The sequence below is a fragment of the Piliocolobus tephrosceles genome, unplaced genomic scaffold, assembly GCF_002776525.5.
Source record: "Piliocolobus tephrosceles isolate RC106 unplaced genomic scaffold, ASM277652v3 unscaffolded_291, whole genome shotgun sequence".
In the NCBI taxonomy this organism is placed as follows: domain Eukaryota; kingdom Metazoa; phylum Chordata; class Mammalia; order Primates; family Cercopithecidae; genus Piliocolobus; species Piliocolobus tephrosceles.
Genome location: NW_022312198.1, coordinates 1,163 through 9,814, shown reverse-complemented (window position 1 = coordinate 9,814; position 8,652 = coordinate 1,163). Strand labels below are relative to the sequence as shown.

The 8,652-nt window shown below is 41.0% G+C and overlaps 1 pseudogene; it reads right to left on the bottom strand.

Annotated features, from left to right (window-relative positions):
- Nucleotides 1-6: 6 nt before the first annotated feature.
- The window catches only part of LOC113220049, a 9,546-nt pseudogene continuing 900 nt past the window's right edge, over nucleotides 7-8,652 (bottom strand).

Below are 8,652 nucleotides of genomic sequence, written 5' to 3'. Positions count from 1 at the left end.
CGTTTCAGTCTCTTTCATTTGAATAACTGTTTCACCAGCATCCATTCCCAAAACTTCAGATAAGATCTTCAGTAAGGCATTTATGATTTCTGCTTGACTCTTGCGTGGAATAATGTCCTTTAGACTCCAAATTGTGCCTGGGAAAAAATAAGCATAAGGAGAAGAAATGCCTGTGAAATATTTTATTAAGTTTAAATTTTCACAAGACTTTTAAGGCCAGTGTAATTTCAAAAAATCTCAGCCCCACTGCCTTTGTTCATTATTTATTAAATGTCAATGAGTTCTGCACTGAGGCAGTGCCCTTAGTTATAACCCTGCACAATCATCTTCCTTCCTTGGCACACAATGCCTTTCTCTGATACACTGCGTTATCAGTAGACCCAGAGAACACTCATCAAGTTTCTTTTAAAATGACAAAGTGAGTGGCTTCACTTTCTCTCGTTGTAACCTAAGCTGCTCTCCTCAGCGGCTTCTTATATTCCATGAGTGGAATGGAATGTACTAAAATTCCAATGTCGGTCTCACATACAAACATGAGAGCAGGTTCTTAGTTTTTTGATTATCAAAAAAGAACAGGAGCTATCATTAAGTAGTCAGAGTAATTTTTTTTTAAGTTACTACAAAAATAAAAACACTTCCTGGCTATACACCCAAAAGAACTGAAAGCAGGGACTTGAATAGATTACATCCATTTTTGCCGGGTGCAGTGGCTCACCCTGTAATCCCAACACTTTGGGAGGCCAAGGTGGGAGGATCACTTGAGGTCAGGAGTTCGAGACAAGTCTAGCCAACATGGTGAGACCCCCATCTCTACTAAAAATACAAAAATCAGCCAGGCATGGTGGTAGGCGCTTGTAATCTCAGCTACTTGGGCGGCTGAGGCACGAGAATCACTTGAACCCAGGAGGCAGAGGTTGCAGTGAGCCGAGATCTTGCCACTGCACTCCAGCCTGGTTAACACAGCGAGACTCTGTCTCAAAAAAAAAAAAAAAAAATTACATCCATTTTCACAGCAGCCGTATTCACAAGAGCCAAGTTGTAGAAGTAACCCAAGTGTCCATCAACAGATGAACAGAACAACAAAATGTGGTATTATACCTACAAGGCAATATTATTCAGCATTAAAAAGGAAGGAATTTCTGACACATGCTACAACATGGATGAACCTTGAGGCCACTATACAAAAAGAAATAAGCCAATCACAGAAAGACAAATTCTGTATAATTCTACTTCTATGAGGTATTTAGAGTAGTCAAGGAATGGTGGCTGACAGCAGCTGGGGGAAAGGGAAATGGGAAAAATTGTGTCTAAAGGGTACAGTTTCAGTTTTACAAGATGAAAAAAAGTTCCGGATTTTTATTGCACAATATGAATGTACTTTACACCACTAAATTATAAATTTAAAAACAATTAAAGGCTGGGTGCAGTGGCTCACACCTGTAATTCCAGCACTTTGGGAGGTCAAGGTGGGCATATTATAAGAGCTCAGGAGTTTGACACTAGCGTAGGCAACGTGGTGAGATGTCATCTCTAAAAAAAAAATACAAAGAATTAACTGTGGCTGGGCACTGTGGTTCATGCCTGTAATCCCAGCACAGGGAGGTCGAGATGGGCCAATCACTTTAGGTCAGGAGTTTGAGACCAGCCTGGTCAACAAGGTGAAACCCCATCCCTATTAAAAAATAAAAAAATTAGGCCGGGCGTGGTGGCTCAGGCCTGTGATCCCAGCACTTTGGGAGGCCAAGGCAGGCGGATCACGAGGTCAGGAGATCGAGACCATCCTGGCTAACAAGGTGAAACCCCGTTTCTACTAAAAAAATACAAAAAATTAGCCGGGCATGGTGGTGGGCACCTGTAGTCCCAGCTAATCAGGAGGCTGAGGCAGGAGAATTGCTTGAACTCAGGAGGCAGAGATTGCAGTAAGCTGAGCTTGCACCAATGCATTCCAGCCTGGGTGACAGAGTGAGAGTTCGTCTCAAAAAAAAAAAAAAAAAAAAAAAATTAAATGGGCCTGGTGGCATGCACCTGTAGTCCCAGCTGCTTGGGAGGCTGAGATGGGAAGATCACTTGAGCCCAGGAGGTGGAGGCTGCAGTGAGCCAAGATCGCACCACAGCACTCCTGCCTGGGCAACAGAGGGGGACTCTGTCTCAGGAAAACCCAAAATGATTAAGACAGTAAATTTCATGTGCATTTATCACTATTAAAATAAAATAAAAAAAAAAAAAACAGGCCAGGCACAGTGGCTCATACCTGTAATTCCAGCACTTTAAGAGGTCAAGGTGGGCAAATCACCTGAGGTCTCAATCTCAAGACCAGCCTGGCCAACATGGTAAAACACTGTCTCTACCAAAAATACAGAAATAAGCTGGGCATGGTGGCGCATGCTTGTAATCCCAGCTACTCGGGAGGCTGAGGCATGAGAATCATTTGAACCTCGGAGGTGAGGTTGCAGAGCCAGCCACTGCACTCCAGCCTGGGTGAGAGAGCCAGACTCCATCTCAAAACAATAAAAAATTTTAAAAATTAAAAAATAAATAAATAAATAAACTCTCAACATAAATTATCTCTGTAAGGCCAAAGGGCAAGAAGAAAATAGATACAGAAACTAAATAAAGTACATACTAAACAGACCTTCAGATAATTTCTTACTTCTGTATTCAGAGATTCTGGAGAGAAAAGAGTTGGTGAAAAAAAAAAAAAAAACTTACGGAAAACTAAGTGGTCAATTTCTGAAATCACTGGTTCATAAATAAGTGGGGATCCTGACAACAGCGTCTCTTTATCAGGTTAACAGTAGTTTGTTAAATTCAAAACAAATCTATTCCACAAGGCTTTACAACTATAGACAACTGCTTGAAGTAAGGGTCTCTTCTCAAATATTAAAATTTTCAGAACAGATAAAAGCACAGAAGGCCCGATGTGTTGAAATGAATGATTGAAGCTACTAAAACAATATACTATGCCATAAGGCTAAATTTTACCTGCTACCAATGTCTTCAATAGAAGGGATTCCATGGAACTGACAGGAGAAAGCAGTGCTGATTCCAGTACGTTCAATGCTGTAGCACTGAAAGACTTCAGCAGCTCTGGGTTATCCTCAGTCACATTGGCTGCAAACAATATGCTATAAGGCAAAACATAAATATTTAGAAACAAATGAATTCTGCTTTGGATAATTTATACCAGTAAAATTCATCAATAAAACGTTGTATCGTTACCACTTCATTAGATACATGTAGCTTTTGTAGAATATATATGCTTTATCTCAGGGTGATATGCACAAATGAGGCTTCCCAAACTATCAGTGCTGGAAAAGATGTTTCTTTTCTTTTTAAATTTCTAATGCTGAACAGATGTATACCTTTTTTTTTTTTTTTTTTTTTTGAGACAGTCTTGCTCCGTCGCCCAGGCTGGAGTGCCGTGGCGCACCTCAGCTCACTGCAACCTCCACCTCCCAGGTTCAAACAATTCCTGTGCCTCAGCTTCTCAGGTAACTGGGATTAAAGGCATGCGCCACAATGCCTGGCTAATTTCTGTATTTTTAGTAGAGACAATTTCACCATGAAGGCCAGGCTGTTCTGGAACTCCTCGTCTCAAGTGATCTGTCCATTTCGGCCCCTCAAAATGCTGAGATTACAGGCATGAGCCACCACGTTCAGCCAGATCTACACTTTTTTACAAAATACAATTACAAAGACTCTTTTTTTTTTTTTTTTTTTTTGAGACGGAGTCTCGCTCTGTCGCCAGGCTGGAGTGCAGTGGTGCAACCTCCGCTCGCTGAAAGCTCTGCCTCCTGGGTTCACACCATTCTCCTGCCTCAGCCTCCCGAGTAGCTGGGACTACAGGTGCCTGCCACCATGCCCAGCTAATTTTTTGTATTTTTACTAGAGACGTGGTTTCATCTTGTTAGCCAGGATGGTCTCAATCTCCTGACCTCGTGATCCGTCCGCCTTGGCCTTCCAAAGCGCTGGGATTACAGGTGGGAGCCACCACGCCCGGCCTAAAAAGACTCTTAAATGTGGCAATGTCGTTACTATAAATGTTTATAAAAGTTTATCCTCAGGCCGGGCGTGGTATCTCATGCCCGTAATCCCAGCACTTTGGGAGGCTGAGGCAGGAGGATCACCTGAGGTCAGGAGTTGCAGACCAGCTTGACTAACATGGTAAAACCCCATCTCTACTAAAAATACAAAAATTACCTAGGCATGGTGACGTATGCCTGAAATCCCAGCTACTTGGGAGGCTGAGGCAAGAGGATAGCTTGAACCCTGGAGGTGGAGGTTGCAGTAAGTCGAGATTGTGCCACTGCACTCCAGCCTGGGTGACAGATCTGAGACTGCGTCTCAAAAAAAAGGCCAGGCGCAGTGGCTTACGCCTGTAATCCCAGCACTTTGGGAGGTCTAGGCAGGCGGATCACAAGGTCAGGAGATCGAGACCATCCTGGCTAACACAGTGAAACCTCGTCTCTACTGAAAATACAAAAAATTAGCCAGGCGTGGTGGTGGGCGCCTGTAGTCCCAGCTACTCGGGAGGCTGAGGCAGGAGAATGGCGTGAACCTGGGAGGCAGAGCTTGCAGTGAGCCGAGATCGCACCATTGCGCTCCAGCCTGGGTGACAGAGCGAGACTCCATCACAAAAAAAAAAAAAAAATTTACCCTCAATTTATGTACTTATCAAGGACCAGTAGCAAACAGTCCCAGGTTTTGGGATGTCTGGCTTTCTTTAAATTTATCATGATCTTCAAAGTTAGGGTTATTTCTGGTGGAGCAATAATTCTCTAAGAAAAAAAATAGTTTATATAAAAGTATGGGCAAATTAAGACATGTAAAATAATAAATCACGCCCATCAAAATTACTTTAAATGCATGCAACTGCTGTGATCGACAACACATTTATATAGAAATCCATATATATGCATTTCTGTACATATATTCAAATGCAGTATCTTTGTCATTAAGAAACTAATTTACTTTAGCTAACAGCCATGATTGCTAACATACAAGTTCAAAAAAAGTTATATGAATACATGGGACGGAATCTTGTAGTTCATTTTACTATATGTAAGCATTGCTTGACTTTAGAAGTAAAAGTAATAATGTATTTTAAAAATCATTAATCTAGCTACATGCAGAAGGAAAACACTATTATGCAATGCAAAATGACATTATTATAATCCATTTCAAAAATGCTCATTAAGGGGAAGAAAAGCTGAAAACAGAAATAAATCTGTAAGACTAAAGGCAGAAAAATAGAAGTGGTTTTTCTTTTAAATCATATGAACTAACTTTCCTGAAATTCTCTTATTGTAACAAAAACTGTCCTCTGAGATTAAGTCACCTATCAAATTCCTAAAAATGGCTGAATTGTTTTTAAAATCCCCATTTACTCACAACTCCCCAAACCCACCAAGATTCCATTTGGAGAAATGATTTTTAAAGTTTTCTCAGTAGTATTTATTCTACTATTTTCCCCCAATTCTGTTCTCTTAAAAATATCCATTAGAGTCAAGAGAAACAGCAGTCAGGGGAATACACTTCTTTCTCCCCAGAAGAAATGCAGTTCCACAAAGGGACAGCTGGACACCTGCCGTAATGATGGGGAGAAAATAAATGCTCTCCCTCAATTGTTTCTCCACTTCCACCCAGCATTCTGCTGAGCTGCCCATGCTCTGGTTTCTGCCTCCTGCCATTGAGCTGAGGGTCTCTAGTGGCTCCTCAGTCCAATAAAGAGAAGGCAAGGCAGCCAAGGCCACTGAAGTTGCTGGACTTTGCCTTCCCTGTCTCATGGAAGGCACGCAGGCCTAAGTGGAATTTCAATCACTTCTTTTTCTCTTTCTCTCTCAACAAAACTCAGGCCGTCAGTTTTCTGTCAGAAGTATGAGATAGTAGCACAATACATTTAAGTAAGTTTAGATTCCAATTAACTGGCTTAAAGGCCTGGTAGTTGTGGGTTACTGTTTCTTAGTAAATGGAGATGAAAACTTTAAGAATTAATAAAGGCTGCTAAGAATGGAAACAGGCCAGAAACCACATATCTTCACATAATTACCTTTCTCCCTTTCAGGGCGAAAAGGAGAAAAATTGAATGAGCAGGTAAAGAATTAATATTAATCACAGATTTAGAGACCCAGAAAAAACAGGTGCTGAGCTACACATTCACATACAATGAGAAAAAAAATCACTCCAGTGGAATAAACACACTAAAGCTGCATGAAAATTTTTGAACAAGGCTACACATTCTTAATAAGTCATCACCTTTTCTTCACTTACCTACTGAAATAGCCAAGTCAACATTGGTAGGAAACCTACTTAAATACTTTAACACAATCTCCAAACACCCTTCTTTGTTGAATATAGACACTGCTCTACTACTGCATTCACTAAATTGAAGGGGGAAAAAAAAGTTTTACTATTCACATTTTAACAGTAGGAAATCAACCATAGCAATCCATAAAAAACAAATCAGGCTTTATAAACCAAGGAGTTGGAATCAAACACCCACCATTTTTATCGATGAAGGAACTAACACCCATTCATATTCACTATACATGAGAACTGGCTATCTATATTTTATCTCTATCACAGTGGGACCTTTTCATCAATCTCTTTGCCATGATGCCAGTTTCCTTATAAAAGGTTAAAGCTGGAAGAGATCTTGTAAATCGTTTAATTCAACTCCCTGTTTTATAAATGCGAAGACCCAGGACCCAAGCGGTAATGTGGCCCATCAGAGAGCAAATATTTTGTCAGTGGTAGAGCCAGGCCCAGTACCTAGGTTCCCTGGGTCCAGCCTACTGTTTTTTCTTCCCTCTATACCACAACGATAACAAGTTAAAGGAGGATAAAAGGCCTCTATGTTTATCACACAAAAACACAAATTTATATATTTTTAACCTACTATATTTTAGAACATTAACAAAAACACAAATTTAAAGGAAAATAAAATTACATTTTATTCAAGCCTTTTAGAGTGCAATCATAATTTCATCAAGCAGAATTTGCAGTCTACAATAAAGTATTTTTTAAATTATACTACCTTTTAATAAAAGACTCAGACAGCTATCAGTGTTATGAATAAGCAAATACAGTAAATACGAGTAAACAAGGCTAATTATAATAATTGTATCCACGTTTCCAGAGGAAATATCCATGTTGTATGTTTCCTCCATACATACAACATACACACGTGACATGCTAACAGCTAACAGAGCTGATTAAATTATTAAACTAAATCTGTTATGTGATGAAAAAGATTTTGTATATTCTATCTACCTACCTGCCTACCTATCTAGTTATGGCAGCATGAAGGAGACCACTGTCTAGTCAGGAAGATAAGCCATACATGTGTAAAGATAATTTGAAATATAAATTATGAAACAAGAATGTTAAAAGTAATTCAGTGATACAGGGCTCACAGGTATTCAGAAAAGAGAAATCACCTTGGAGATGGGAAATTTTTTAAAAATTTCCAAATGCAACAATTTCTATGACTCAAAGTTATCTGGTGCACAGAAAAACAGCACCCATCAGTTTTTGCTCAAATGCCATTTCCTCAGATCTGCTCTCTCTAATATATCTGGTGGAATGCATTCATTAAAATGAAATCACAGGCAAGGTCAGATTGCTACATAGGCATTTCAGGATCCAACTTAATCTTGTATTCTAAGAAACATCTGTGCTTTTAGGTCAGCCACTGTAATTGCTGCTGACTGAAGATAAGAAACTATGACAGAGTCTTGCTAGAAATGTGGGACATAAAATGGGGCAGAAAAAAGTAAATCCAGGTTGGGTTTCTAGCCATTTCCATTCCTAGTAGCAAGTCCACTCCACCCTCACCACTGCTACAATCACAGAATGGAGAGTGACCTTCTTCCTCCAGGGGCCAAGGGAGCTCTTCTTAGGCATCCACTTCCCACTCAGATGGTAACCGCCAGAGGAGAGGAAGAAAAGCACCAGCCAAGGTCTGTGGTCCCCATCTCAGTCTAGAGGCCAAACCAAAGCTGCACCTGCATCTGGGCCTGACCAACTTAAAGACAAATTTTTCTCAGAGTACGCAGGAAGTCCGGGGAAAGGAGGAGCCACAGGTGTTAGTGGTCATGAGTCCTCCTATTTTTTGTCAGGTGCAATGACTGGAAAGCCGTAAAACAAAAGATGGAATGACACAATGAGGAAAGGGATTGGGGAGGAGGGTCGATCTTAGGTCACCTGATCCTACCTCCTACCAAGTCTTTTTTTTTGAGACAGAGTTTCGCTCTGTCACCCAGGCTGGAGTGCAGTGGCATGATCTTGGCTCACTGCAAGCTCTGCCTCCAGGGTTCAAGCGATTCTCCTGCCTCAACCTTCTGAGTAGCTGGGATTACGGGCATGTGCCACCACACTCGGCTAATTTTTTTATAGTTTTGGTAGAGACGGGGTTTCACAGTGTTGGCCAGACTGGCCTCAAACTCCTGACCTCAAGTGATCCACCCGCTTCGGCCTCCCAAAGTGCTGAGATTACAGGCATGAGCCACCATGTCCGGCTCCTACCAAGTCTTAACATTCCAGATTAACAGGCCTACTAAGGGGAACAGAGATTCCCACACAGTATAACAGAGAATAGCAGCCTGGGTACTGCTATAGCAGTAGGCTGTGTTTGGAAGGCACCTTACCATA